The 13807-nt window shown below is 39.0% G+C and overlaps 1 pseudogene; it reads right to left on the bottom strand.

Annotated features, from left to right (window-relative positions):
- Positions 1-11495: 11495 nt before the first annotated feature.
- Positions 11496-12538, bottom strand: LOC107802599 (phylloplanin-like; annotated as a pseudogene).
- Positions 12539-13807: the final 1269 nt, after the last annotated feature.

Genomic DNA, 13807 nt, shown 5'->3' with positions numbered 1-13807 from the left:
ATGCCTGGAATCGAATTTCGAGGTCCCTAGCCCGAGATATGAAATTTTGATGAAAAATTAAAAGCTTGAAAGCTTAATAATTTTTAAGAAATTACTGAAATTGGATTTATTGACCTCGGGTCCATATTTTGGTTTTGGAGCCCGGTATAGGTCCATTATAATATTTATGACTTGTCTGCCAAATTTGGTGAGAATCAGAGTTGATTTGACGTGATTCGGACGTCCGGTTGTAAAAATATAAGATTTAAAGTTTTCTTGAAAATTTCCTTTGAATTGGTGTCCGATTCGTAGTTCTAGGTGTTATTTTGGCGATTTGATCACGCGAGCAAGTTCGTATGATGTTTTATGACTTGTGTACATATTTGGTTTGGAGCCCCGAGGGCTCGGGTGAGTTTCGGATAGGATACAGGATGATTTTGAACTTAGAAAATATGGTTTTTCTGCAACTTCAGGCTTCTGGTATTTCCTTCATCGCATTCGCGAATGTACTCTCGTGAATGCGAAGAGCAAAATGGGCTGGCTGAATTTTCCTTCTTCACGAATGCAAAGATTGGGTCGCGAACGCGAAGCTATGGGGACTTTACCCTTCGCGAACGTGACCAGCTCAACGCGAACGCGAAGCTTTAGAGGCCTGGGGGAGGGGTCAGTTGTCCTTCTACACGAACGCGAGAACTGGCACGCGAACACGAATTCCAGGGGAAAAAGCATTCGCGAACGCAAAGGAGGACTCTTGAACTCGAAAGCCACAAGTTGCTATTCTTCGCGAACACGACAGGCCCTTTGCTACCAGTACACACCTCGCCTATATGTTGTTCACATGCATTTCACATAACAAATAATTTAAGGGTTCTATTCCCTCAAGTCAAGGTTAACCACGACACTTACCTTTCTTTGCAAATTCCAATCAATTACTCGACCACAGCTTTTCCTTTTAAATTTGTCTCCAAAAGCTTTAAATCTATTCACAAACAATTTAATATATTCAATACGAATCATAGGAATTAATTCCATATGAATTTGCTAATTTTTCAGATAAAATCCGAAATACATTAAAATACTAGGCAGTGGGACCCATATCTCAAATCTCGAAAAAACTTACGAAATTCGAACACCTATTCCGAGACGAGTCCAACCATACAAAAATTATCCAATTCCGATATCAAATGGACCTTCAAATCTTAAATTTTTATTTTTGGAAGATTTTATAAAAATTTCAATTTCTTCCATCTAAATCCGAAATAAATGATGAATATAGACTTAGATTTATGAAATACAATCACTACATGATAAAGAACACTTACCCAGTTCGAAATTGTGAAAAACTCCTTTGAAATCGCCCCTAAACCGAGTTCTAATTGAGGGTTTGTGAAAAATGTGAAAAATCCCATTTTGGTTCTATTTTAAGTCATAGACGTCAGGCCTTCTTCGCGTTCGCGAAGGGCCTGTCGCACTCCCGATGAATAGCAGCCCGTGGCTTTCGTGTTCGCGTTTGCAAAAGCTTTTTCCTCCTGGACTTCGCGTGCCAGTGCTCGCGTTCGCGTAGAAGGACAACTGACCCGTCCCCTAGGCCTCTAAAGCTTCGCATTCGCGTTGAGCTGGTCGAGTTCGCGAAGGGTAAAGTCCCCATAGCTTCACGTTCGTGACTTCGCGAAAAAGGAAAATTCAGCCAGCCCATTTTTCTCTTCGCGTTCGCGAGAGTACATTCGCGAATGCGATGAAGGAAATACCAAAAGCCTGAAGTTGCAGAAAAACCAGATTTTCTAAGTTCAAAATCATCCCGTATCCTATCTGGAACTCACCCGAGCCCTCGGGGCTCTAAACCAAACATGCATACAAGTCTTAAAACATCATACGAACTTGCTCGCACGATCAAATCGCTAAAATAACACCTAGAACTACGAATCGGACACCAATTCAAAGGAAATTTTCAAGAAAACTTTAAATCTTATATTTTTACAACCGGACGTCCGAATCACGTCAAATCAACTCCGATTCTCACCAAATTTGGCAGATAAGTCATAAATATTATAGTGGACCCGAGGTCAATAAATCCAATTTCAGTAATTTCTTAAAAATCATTAAGCTTTCAAGCATTTAATGTTTTATCAAAATTCCATATCTCGGGCTAGGGATCTTGGAATTCGATTCTAGGCATATGCCCAAGTCCCAAATCACGATACAGACTTACTGAAATTGTCAAAACACTGATCCGGGTACGTTTGCTCAAAATGTTGACCAAAGTCAACTCAGTTGAGTTTAAAAGATCTATTTCACATTTTAATCTATTTTTCACATAAAATCCTTTCGAAAACTATACGGACTACGCACGCAAGTCGAGGAATTATACATGGTGCTTTTCGAGGTCTTAGAATACAGAATTACTTATTAAATTTAAAGATGACATTTTAGGTCATCACATTTTCCACCTCTAAAACAAACGTTCGTCCTCGAACGGAGTTAGAAAAAGTACCTGAGCTGGAGAAAAGGTGTGGATATTTACTCCTCATGTCCGACGCGGACTCCCAGGTAGATGCCTCTACTCGCTAACCTCACCATTGCACCCGAACTGAAGTATAACTCTTAGACCTCAACTGTCGGACCTGCCGGGCTAGAATAGCCACCGACTCCTCTTCGTAAGTCAAATCTTTATCTAATTGGACTGAGCTGAAATCAAACACATGGGACGGATCACCATGATATTTTCGGAGCATAGACACATGGAACACCGGATGAACCGCTGATAAACTAGGTAGTAATGCAAGCCTGTAGGCTACTTCACCCACCCTTTCAAGAATTTCAAAGGGTCCGATATACCTAGGGCTCAACTTGCCCTTCTTTCCGAACCTCATTACACCTTTCATAGGTGAAATCCGAAGCAATATTCTTTCTCCAACCATGAATGCAATATCATGAACTTTACTATCGGCATAACTCTTTTGCCTAGACTGAGCTGTGCGAAGTCGATCCTGAATAACCTTGACCTTATCCAAGGTATCCTATACCAAATCGGTACCCAACTACCGAGCCTCTCTCGGTTCAAACCAACCAACTGGAGTTCCGTATAATGCCTCATATGGAGCCATCTGAATGCTCGACCGGTAGCTATTATTATAAGCAAACTCCGCAAGTGGCAAGAAATGATCCCAAGAACCTCCAAAGTCTATAACACAAGCGCAGAGCATATCTTCCAGTATCTGAATAGTGCGCTCTGACTGTCCGTCTGTCTATGGATGAAATATTGTTCTCAACTCCACCCGCGTGCCTAACTTACGTTGTACAACCCTCCAGAAATGTGAGGTAAACTACGTACCTCGATCTGAAATAATAGACACGGGCACACCGTGAAGGCGGACAGTCTCACGAATGTAAATTTCAGCTAACCTCTCTGAAAAATATGTAACTGCCACTGGAATGAAATGTACTGACTTGGTCAACCTGTCCACAATGACCGAAACTGCGTCAAATTTTCTCAGAGTCTATGGGAGCCCAACAACAAAATCCATAGTGATACGCTCCCACTCCCACTCAGGAATTTCTAACTTTTGAAGCAAACCAACATGTCTCTGATGCTCGTACTTAAATTGTTGACAATTCAGATACCTAGCTACATATACAACTATATCCTTTTTCATTCTCCTCCACCAATAATGTTGCCGCAAATCTTGATACATTTTGGCGGTACCTGGATGAATAGAATACCAAGAACTATGTGATTCATCAAGAATTAATTCACGAAGCCCATCCACATTAGGCACACAAATACGACCCTCCATTCGTAGAACCCTATCTTCCCCTACAACAACCTGTTTGGCATCACTGTGCCGTACCATGTCCTTAAGGACAAGTAAGTGAGGATCACCATACTGCCTCTCTCTAATGCGCTCATATAAAGAAGATCGAGCGACTGTGCAAGCTAGAACCTGAATGAGTTCTGAAACATCTAACCTCATGAACTGATTAGCCAAAGTCTGAACATCTGCAGCTAATGGCCTCTCACCAACCGGAATATACGCAAGACTGCCCATACTCACAACCTTTCTACTCAAAGCATCGGCCACCACATTGGCCTTTCCGGGGCGATACAAAATGGTGATATCATAGTCTTTCAACAACTCCAACCATCTTCTCTACCTCAAATTAAGATCTTTTTGTTTGAACAGATACTGAAGGCTACGATGATTAGTAAATACCTCACATGAGACACCGTAGAGGTAATGCCTCCAAATCTTCAATGCATGAATAATGGCTACCAATTCTAAGTCATGAACAGGATAATTCTTCTCGTGAACTTTCAACTGCCGTGACGCATATGCAATTACCTTGCCATCTTGCATTAATACTGCACCAAGCCCAATATGAGATGCGTCACAATATACCGTATACGATCTTAAACCTGTGTGTAATACCAATACTGGCGCTGTAGTCAAAGTGGTCTTGAGCTTCTGAAAGATCAACTCACACTCGTCTGACCATCTGAATGGGACACCTTTCTGGGTCAATCTGGTCAATGGGCTTGCTATAGATGAAAACCCTTCCACGAACCGACGATAATAACCTGCTAAACCCAGAAAACTCCGGATCTATGTAACTAAAGTAGGTCGAGGCCAATTCTGAACTGCTTCAATCTTCTTAGGATCCACTTTTATGCCTTCTGCCGATACAACATGCCCCAAAAAGGCAACTAAGTATAACCAAAACTCATATTTTGAAAATATGGCATATAACTGATTATTCTTCAAAGTGTGAAGCACACTTCGAAGATGCTGCTCATGTTCCTCTCGACTGCTGGAGTAAATCAAGATATCATCAATGAAGACAACCACAAAAGAATCCAAATAAGGCTTGAACACCTGATTCATCAAATCCATAAATGTTGTTGGGGCATTTGTCAACCCAAATAACATCATTAGGAGTTCGTAATGCCCATACCGAGTTCGAAAAATTGTTTTAGGGACATCAGATGCCCTGATCTTCAACTAATGGTAACCAGACCTAAAATCAATCTTCGAAAATACCTTGGCACCTTGAAGCTGATCAAATAAATCATCAATTCTTGGCAGCAGATATTTGTTTTTGATAGTGGCTTTGTTCAACTGCCGATTATCTATGCATATCCGCATAGAGCCATCTTTCTTCTTTACAAATAATACTGGTGCACCCCAGGACAAGACACTGGGTCTAATAAATCCCTGATCAAGCAAGTCTTGTAACTGCTCTTTCAATTCTTTCAACTCTGGCGGGGCCATACGGTATGGTGGAATAAAAATAGGCTGAGTGCCCGAAGCCAAATCAATACAGAAGTCAATATCTCTGTCAGATGGCATCCCCAGAAAATCTTCAGGAAATACTCCTAGAAATTCATGAACAACTGGTACTAAGTCCATAGAAGGAACGTCCGCACTGGGATCGCGAATATAAGCCAAATAGGCTAGACACCCTTTCTTTACCATACGCCGAGCTTTCATATAAGAAATAACCCTGCTGGCAGAATGACCAGGAGTTCCTTTCCACTCTAATCGATGTAACCCCGGCGTAGCTAGGGTCACTGTCTTGGCATGACAATCTAATATGGCATGATAAGGGGACGGCCAATCCATACCCAAGATGACATCAAAATCTAGCATATCAAGAAGTAGAAGGTCCATACTAGTCTCAAGATTACTAATAGTAACCACGCACGAATGATAAACATGATCTACTACAACAGAGTCTCCCACCGGTGTAGATACACACACAGAAGCACTGAGAGAATCATAAGGCACAACCAAATATGAAGCAAAATAGGAGGACACATAGGAATAAGTACATCCTGGATCAAATAGAACTGAAGCATCTCTATAGCAAACTGGAATAATACCTGTAATCACAACATCAGATGACTTGCCCTCAGGCCTAGCTGGAAAAGCATAAAATCGGGACTGGGGCCCACCACTCTGAACTGCATCTCTGGGATGGCCTCTAATCGGCTGGCCTCCACCTCTAACGGTCTGACCTCCATCTCTAATGGCTTGACCTCCACCTTTAATAGCCTGACCTCCACCTCTAGCTGCCTAACCCCTACCTCTAGCTGGCTGAGCAGGCGGTGAAGCAACCGGTGCTGGAATGATGGCACGAGAATCTTGCCAAGATCTGTTACTCTCCAATCTAGGGCAATACCTCCTGATGTGACCAATGTTCCCACACTCATAACACCCATCCTGATGTCGTGGCTCTTAAGCTGACCCAAATGGGCCAGATAATTGTTGTAGTAACTCTGGAGTGGTGGTGCACTTATAGGAGCTGAATGAGCACTGAATGCTGGCTGCGCAGAGTAAGGCATAATAGGACAGTGACTCCCTGAAGCACCAGGAGATACATGAAGTGCTGAATGAAACGGTCTGGGAGGATGATCCCATATTCCGTAGCACCTCATGGCAGTGTCCAAGATAATTTTGTGGGTCCTCAGAAGGTGTACCACTAAAGTGAACTGGAAAGAGCTTGGTAAACTTATCAAGTCTCAATAAGGCCTCAAAAGACATGGCGGGCCTATCACCGATCTGTGCCGCAACCACTGGCTGAACTACCCCAACTGGCAGGGCTACTGGAGCCTGATTCTGGGGAGCCATCTGCTCCGGAGCGGGAGTAATGGGAGTTTGTGCTCCTCTTCCAGCTTGTGAGACGGCTGGTGCCACTGGAAATGTGCCATTCTGGGCCACGCCCTCCATAAGACTTACCAAACGGACTAGAGCATCCTGAAGTACTGGAGTGGCTATGAATCCTTCCGGGAACTGAACTAGTCCAACTGGAACATTCTGAACTGGAACCTCCTCCTGAAGGTCCACCTGAGATTCTACAATAGGTGCAGCTGCTCGAGCTCTTGACTGAGCACTACCTCAGCCTCTGCCTAGGCCTCTAGCACAACCTCGGCCTCGACCTCTACCCCTGGCCATAGTTTCCACCAGGGGTTCTGGTCCCTGTCCATCGGTAGAGGTGTTACGTGTTCTCACCATCTGTGAGAGAATATGAGTAGAATGGTTCAATCATCGATAATAGAACAAAATCACACGACTGAATAAGAAAGAGATGATATTGTTCCTAAACTTCATAGCCTCTAAGAGATAAGTACAGACGTCTCTGTACCGATCCTTCAGACTCTACTAAGCTTGCTCGTGACTCGTGAGACCTATGTAACCTATGGCTCTGATACCAACTGTCACGACCCGAAATTCCCTCATTCGGACCGTGATGACGCCTAACATTTCACTTGCTAGGCAAGCCAACGTTAGAATAATATTAACAAATTTTAAACCATTTTTTAAATTATTAATAATCAAGGAAACAAAAGCGGAAGCAAAGTTTGTAACATAGTAAAATAATCCATAAAAACAACAGTGTCTAAATACCATCCCAGAATTGGTGTCACAAGTGCACGAGCTTCTAGAATAAATACAAATAAAGATCTGAATAAAGTAAAGCTATCTGAAAATAAACACACAGCAAAATTAAGTAGACGGGGACTTCAGAATTGCGGACGTCATGCAGTTATACCTCAAGTCTCCTCTGAATAGCTGAAATCCGAGCAAGTCTATGGCACGCCTCTGGGACCAACTCCGAAATCTGCACAAGAAGTGCAGAGTATAGTATCAGTACAACCGACCCCATGTACTGGTAAGTGCTGAGCCTAACCTCGACGAAGTAGTGACGAGGCTAAGGCGGGTCACTTACATTACCTGTACGCAATAGTAGTAACAGCAACAATAATAGAAATAAATCAAGTAACTCATTTATAATAATTGAAGCTAACTCAGCTGTCATAACCAATTATCATTTCCATCAATTATGTTGCAGCGTGCAACACGCTATCACAATATATTCACATTCAATTCTGTTGCAGCGTGCAACCCGATCCTCCAATAAGGACTTTTCATAAGTCTGTTGTGGCGTGCAACCCGATCCTCTAATATATTCATTATAATTAATTTTGTTGCGGCTTGCAACCTGCTCCTCCAACATATTCATTTACCAATTCTTATAGAAGAAATTTCCCCAATAAATGTAACAATTAATATAAAATTATAAGACAACAAGCATACAATAATTATAATTTAATTATGAAACAAACAATGACTAATAGTAGATTATTATGGAAATCAGGGAGAAAATAGGCAGTTTAATATTTAATATGCTAAATGTCAAATAACAATTAAAACACATAATTCAAATAACATGTAACAATTAATGCAGGAATTAAAGAATTAATATTTGACAAAGAATAGGAGAGAAACAATTATTATAACAATTAATTTATGATTTAAAAAAATTTATGATTTTTTCAAATAAGCAGCCAAACAATTAATTTGACGACGTATAGACACTCGTCACCTCGCCTATACGTCGTTTACATGCAATTCACATAACAATTAAATTAAGGGTTCTATTCCCTCAAGTCAAGGTTAACCACGACACTTACCTCGCTTTGCAAATTCCAATCAATTACTCAACCACAGCTTTTCCTTTTAAATTTGTCTCCGAAAGCTTCAAATCCCAATGTTTTCCCGTGAAAATCGCCCAAGAATCGCCTTACCCGAGCTCAAAAATGAAAAAGAGTTAAAAATGGGTCGAAACCCCATTTCTAGAACTTAAGTTCTGTTTCTGGGATTTTTACTCATCGCGATCGCGGAAATTCGTTCGCGATCGCGTAGAACAACTTTTGCCCATGTTCATTTTACTCTTCGCGATCGCGGGAATGGCTTCGCGATCGCGAAGCACATTTTGGCTGCCCAGACTTTTAACTCTACGTGATCGCGTAAATGCTCATGCGATCCCGGAGTATATTTTTTCAGCCTTACACGATCACGTAAATGCTCATGCGATCGCGGAGCACAATTGACGTGCCTAGCTCCTACCCTCCTTCATTCTGCACCATCGCATCTGGTCCCTTGAGTTCGCAGTGCACTGGGAGTTTACCTTCCGCGATCGCGTGCCTATATTCGCGAACGCGAAGGGTAAAACTCACTACTTACAATTTATTCCTCGTGATCGCAGGAATGGCTTCGCGATCGTGAATCACAATGAACCAGATGACAACATAAGCTCAAAAACCAGATTTTCTAAGTTCAAAATCATCCCGTAGCCTATCCGAAACTCACCCGAGCCCTCGCGGCTCCAAACCAACACATGCACACAAGTCCTAAAATATCATACGAACTTGCTCGCGCAATCAAATCGCTAAAATAACACCTAAAACTATTTATCGGACACTAAATCAAAGGAAATTTTCAAGAAAACTTTAAAACTTATATTTTTACATCCGGATGTTCGAATCATGTCAAATCAACTCCGATTCTCACCAAATTTGGCAGAAAAGTCATAAATATTATAGTGGACCTATATCGGGCTCAAAAACTAAAATACGGACCCGAGGTCAATAAATTCAACATCAGTAATTTTTTTAAAATCATTAAGCTTTCAAGCTTTTAATTTTTTATCAAAATTTCATATCTCGGGCTAGGGATCTCGGAATTCAATTCCGAGCATACGCCCAAGCCCCCAATCACGATACGGACCTAGCGAAATTGTCAAAATACTGATCTGGATCCGTTTGCTCAAAATGTTGACCAAAGTCAACTCAGTTGATTTTCAAAGCTTTATTTCACATTTTAATCTATTTTTCACATGAAAACTTTTCGGAAAATTTTTCGGATTGCGCACGCAAGTCGAGAAATGATACATGGTACTTTTTGAGGTCTTAGAACACAAAATTACTTATTAAATTTAAAGATAATATTTTGGGTCATCACAAAATGACTTAGAGTTCTACTACATGTATGACTACTACATTGAGTTAAGTACAAACTCTATAATGCAATCTAACCATCCTTATCTCGTGTAAGCTTATCCTTATCATGATCAGCTTCTTCAACATAACCATTGATAAATCCCTTCACATAATCTCAATTTTAAGTAAAATATACCCAACAAGGTCATCATCGAATTAGGGGATTCTTTTATAAGGGGGACATTACACTTTTAACGATAATTCGATTTGATTTGTTCAGAATAAAAGTATATCTCTATCCCCTTTCTCTATAATTTTTCAATTTCTTATTCGTATCTCATTCTGTTGAGGAGCTTTTCCGTGCATAATTTCTTAGGAGATCAATTGTTTCGATATTTTAGTTTTTTTCTTGAATTGAGCTGTAATAATGAATTATGGATTCATCCTTAATTGATGCGTGGATAGGAATTGGATTATGTGAAAGTAACATTCATAAAAGATGGAACAAAATAAGAAAATGAAAAAGACGTTTTTGGAGGAAAACAGAAACCATTAAACATGCTAAGAAGAGGAGATTTATGCACTTGGAATATTTTTGATTAACACATTTCATTATACCTGGTTAAGACATGTGTAATCTTCATCTTAGATACTAACAGTTCGTTCCGGAAAAATCTTTAGCTCTTTCATATGGTGAAAAAATGCTTATATTAGGTAAATTAAACCTTCTTTATCCTCCGTTTTGAAAATTTTAAATATAGTCACAATCCCAGTTAGTATTTTATTCTTCTTCTTGCAATTTTGCTGCTTTATATATACTTGTACAGGGTTTTTACGTAGGTATTTGTCAAATTCTCGTTACTATCTCGTCGAAGTTAGGCTCGACACTTACAAAGTAAATTGGGTCGGTTCTACTCATACTACACTTCTGCATTTCTTGTGCAGATACTGGTATCGGTCCCAGCGATACTTAGAGGTGCGTCAGCTCGTATCACTTTCACACGGAGGCTTGAGGCAGATCTACTGGCATTCGCAGACCTTGAAGTCTCCTTCCACTTGCTACTTTTACTCTTTATCTCTTTTGAACAATTGTATTTATTTCAGACTGTGTCTGTAGACTTCTAGTTGCTCGTGTACTCGTGACTCCGAATTTCTGGGAATAGTTAGTATCATGTGGTTTATATTCGCATTATATTAGATTTGGCATTTATTTCGCGTTGAATATCATTATTTTGTTTTTAACTGTTAAAATTGGTTAATTACTTATTTCATGTCGACTTGCCTAGCAAGTGGATGTTATGCGTCATCACGATCTCGAAGTTGGAATTTCGGATCGTGACATTATCGTTGGATTCCTAACATATAATCTCTCGGAAGCTCCATTCAAGGACCCCCAAATATTTGGGATCAAAATCTTCGAATTACAGATCTTTCTAATGCTAAATATCTCCTTTCCCATTAATCCCAGCACGCATGATACCCCTATTTGGGGTATTGTTATTATATCTTTTCGTATCTTTCTTTTACTATTCTTTTTACGTCCCTTAATTCGTTTTTCATGCGTCCCAATTGTGCAAAGTCATAAGGTCGAAACTCATTTTAGGATCATCGCCACATATATAAAAGAAAATAAAGAAGGAAGGATAATAAACAAGAAAAATCTATAAACAAAATAAAAACACAAGCAATACGATTAGATGGCTCCAATATTTGACTTGCAAATATTATTTGTACTTTATTCACTAGTGGAAACAACAATCCTTATTTATCCAGTAAGCAGCTGGCCAAGAAGGTTAATTAACTAGCTGATGCATAGTAGTACTAATTAAGCACTAGCATCTAAGGTGAATATCTAGGCTAGCTCGTTAACTATAAATTGCGATTAAGATCAAGTCGAAAACCAGTAGGACCTAAAATGACACTAGGACGAAGGCCGATACTTCCAATAATGGTATTTACTAGCTGCAAGGGTGATTGCAAAAGCCCTTCAGCTGGTAAGCTCGCGTTACATGTTGAGAGTGGAGTTGCAACCACTAGACTGCAGTTGGATAGCAGCAATGGCAAAGTATTTACAAGAGGATCCAACACCAAGGAAAACACTCCAGATCCATTTGTTGTTGTAATTGATACCACATTTCTTGCTCCACACTGCAATTGCACTGATGCATCTGCAAAGTTAAATGATGTTAATATTATTTACGCAATTAGATCAACTTCGCATTTTAGGGATATGTTGAAGATATAATTAATTATGTAAATAAAAAGATATTATCTCACACCATTTAGACTTTTAGATGAAGTGATCGCACAATTCAACAAACAAAAACTTCTTATGAATGTGATGAATGATTATTAATTATATAATCATGGGGCCATATGCAACTTATTGACCGCGAGTGTAGGATTCATTCGGCTCAAGTTACTAAATATTTATACCATCCTCACCAATTGTTACGAAAGGAATAATAGATACATTATCATTCTCTTAGACTTCAAATCATCTTCCTACATTTTAAGAAAATTTACTTGTAGTTATTCTTTGGATGATCCGATAGTGTATATATACCAATATATCATAGGCTAATAACGCCACTTAGGACTTCTATCATAAGATTTTAGTGTATATATAGGGTAGAGTTTTTAGTCTATATAGGGCAGTGTGTATATATATATTGAAACAAGCTGGGCTACTGCAATGGGGGTTGCGATTAATGCAGCCAAAAGGAAATTCAAGAAAATTTTTGCTGAAGCCATCGCAATTGTTTTTTGATATGTGATAGTTATTGCAGTAAAATATTGTGTTGCTCAATTAAGATGTGTGCATGACCAATTTATAGTAAATATCATTGGATGAAATCTCAAACCTCTAATCCACTTGTTGTGAAAGTGGATTATAAAGCTATTGCATGTGTATATGAATGAACTAATTGAAATTTCAAAAGCCCTAATCCACTTGTTCATTGCTATATTAGATGTCGGTGGTCACCCTGGCTATAACTACATACAATTACTCCAAGCTTCAATACTCAATAGCAGGCCATCCTTTGACTTCTAAAAACTACTTATTTTTAAAGCACTTTTATCAAAATAGTATTTCAGAGAAGTGCTTTCGGAGAAAACAATTTGTTTGGTAAATTTATTTGAGAGTATTTGATAAACATATTGTGTTTGGTCAATTCAGAAATATACTTTTCAGTGTTAAATTATAGGGGAAAAAAAGTATTAAAATTCATTTTACAATTATTATTATTTAAATAGAGAAAAAGTTATAAATAATTTTTATGTAAGACTTTAATTATGTTTATTATAGAAATATATATAGATTTTTAATCAATTAACATATAGTTAAACAAAAATAGGGAATATGAGAAGAGAATATTATTTATATTTGAGAGAGATATGGAATTAACTTATGGGAGATAATTTGGTAAATATAATTATTCTGTAAGAATATTTCTATATTGAAAATTTTAATTTTTCTTCTTTCGAGAAGCAGAAATGTCACGACCTAAAATTTCCACCATCGAGACCGCGATGGCACCTAACATTTCACTTGCTAGGCAAGCCAACGTTAGAATATAATTATCCATTTTAACAAAATTTTAAATTAATTAATAACAAGAAAACAAATGCAGAAATAAAGTCTGGAATAAAGTGAATACTCCATAATAATTGTGATATCTAAATACCATCCCAAAACTGGAGTCGCAAGTGCACGAGCTTATAGAATAATACAAATAAAGGTCTGAATAAAATTCAAGGTGTTTGAAATATAATACACAGCTGAGATAAGATAGAAGGAGACTTCAGAACTGCGAACGCTGTGCAGTTATACCTCAAGTCTCCACAGGTAGCTGTATCCGGGAAAATCTATAGTATGCCGCTAGGACCAACTCCGAAATCTGCACAAGAAGTGCAGAGTATAGTATCAGTACAACCGACCACATGTATTAGTAAGTGCCGAGCCTAACCTCGACGAAGTAGTGACGAGGCTATGGCAGGTCACTTACATTAACTTGTACGCAATAATAGTATTAACAACAACAATAG

The sequence above is a fragment of the Nicotiana tabacum genome, chromosome 14 (genome assembly GCF_000715075.1).
Source record: "Nicotiana tabacum cultivar K326 chromosome 14, ASM71507v2, whole genome shotgun sequence".
NCBI lineage: Eukaryota > Viridiplantae > Streptophyta > Magnoliopsida > Solanales > Solanaceae > Nicotiana > Nicotiana tabacum.
The sequence above is the reverse complement of the archived record's forward strand: the minus strand, read 5'-3'. Positions and strand labels throughout refer to the sequence as shown.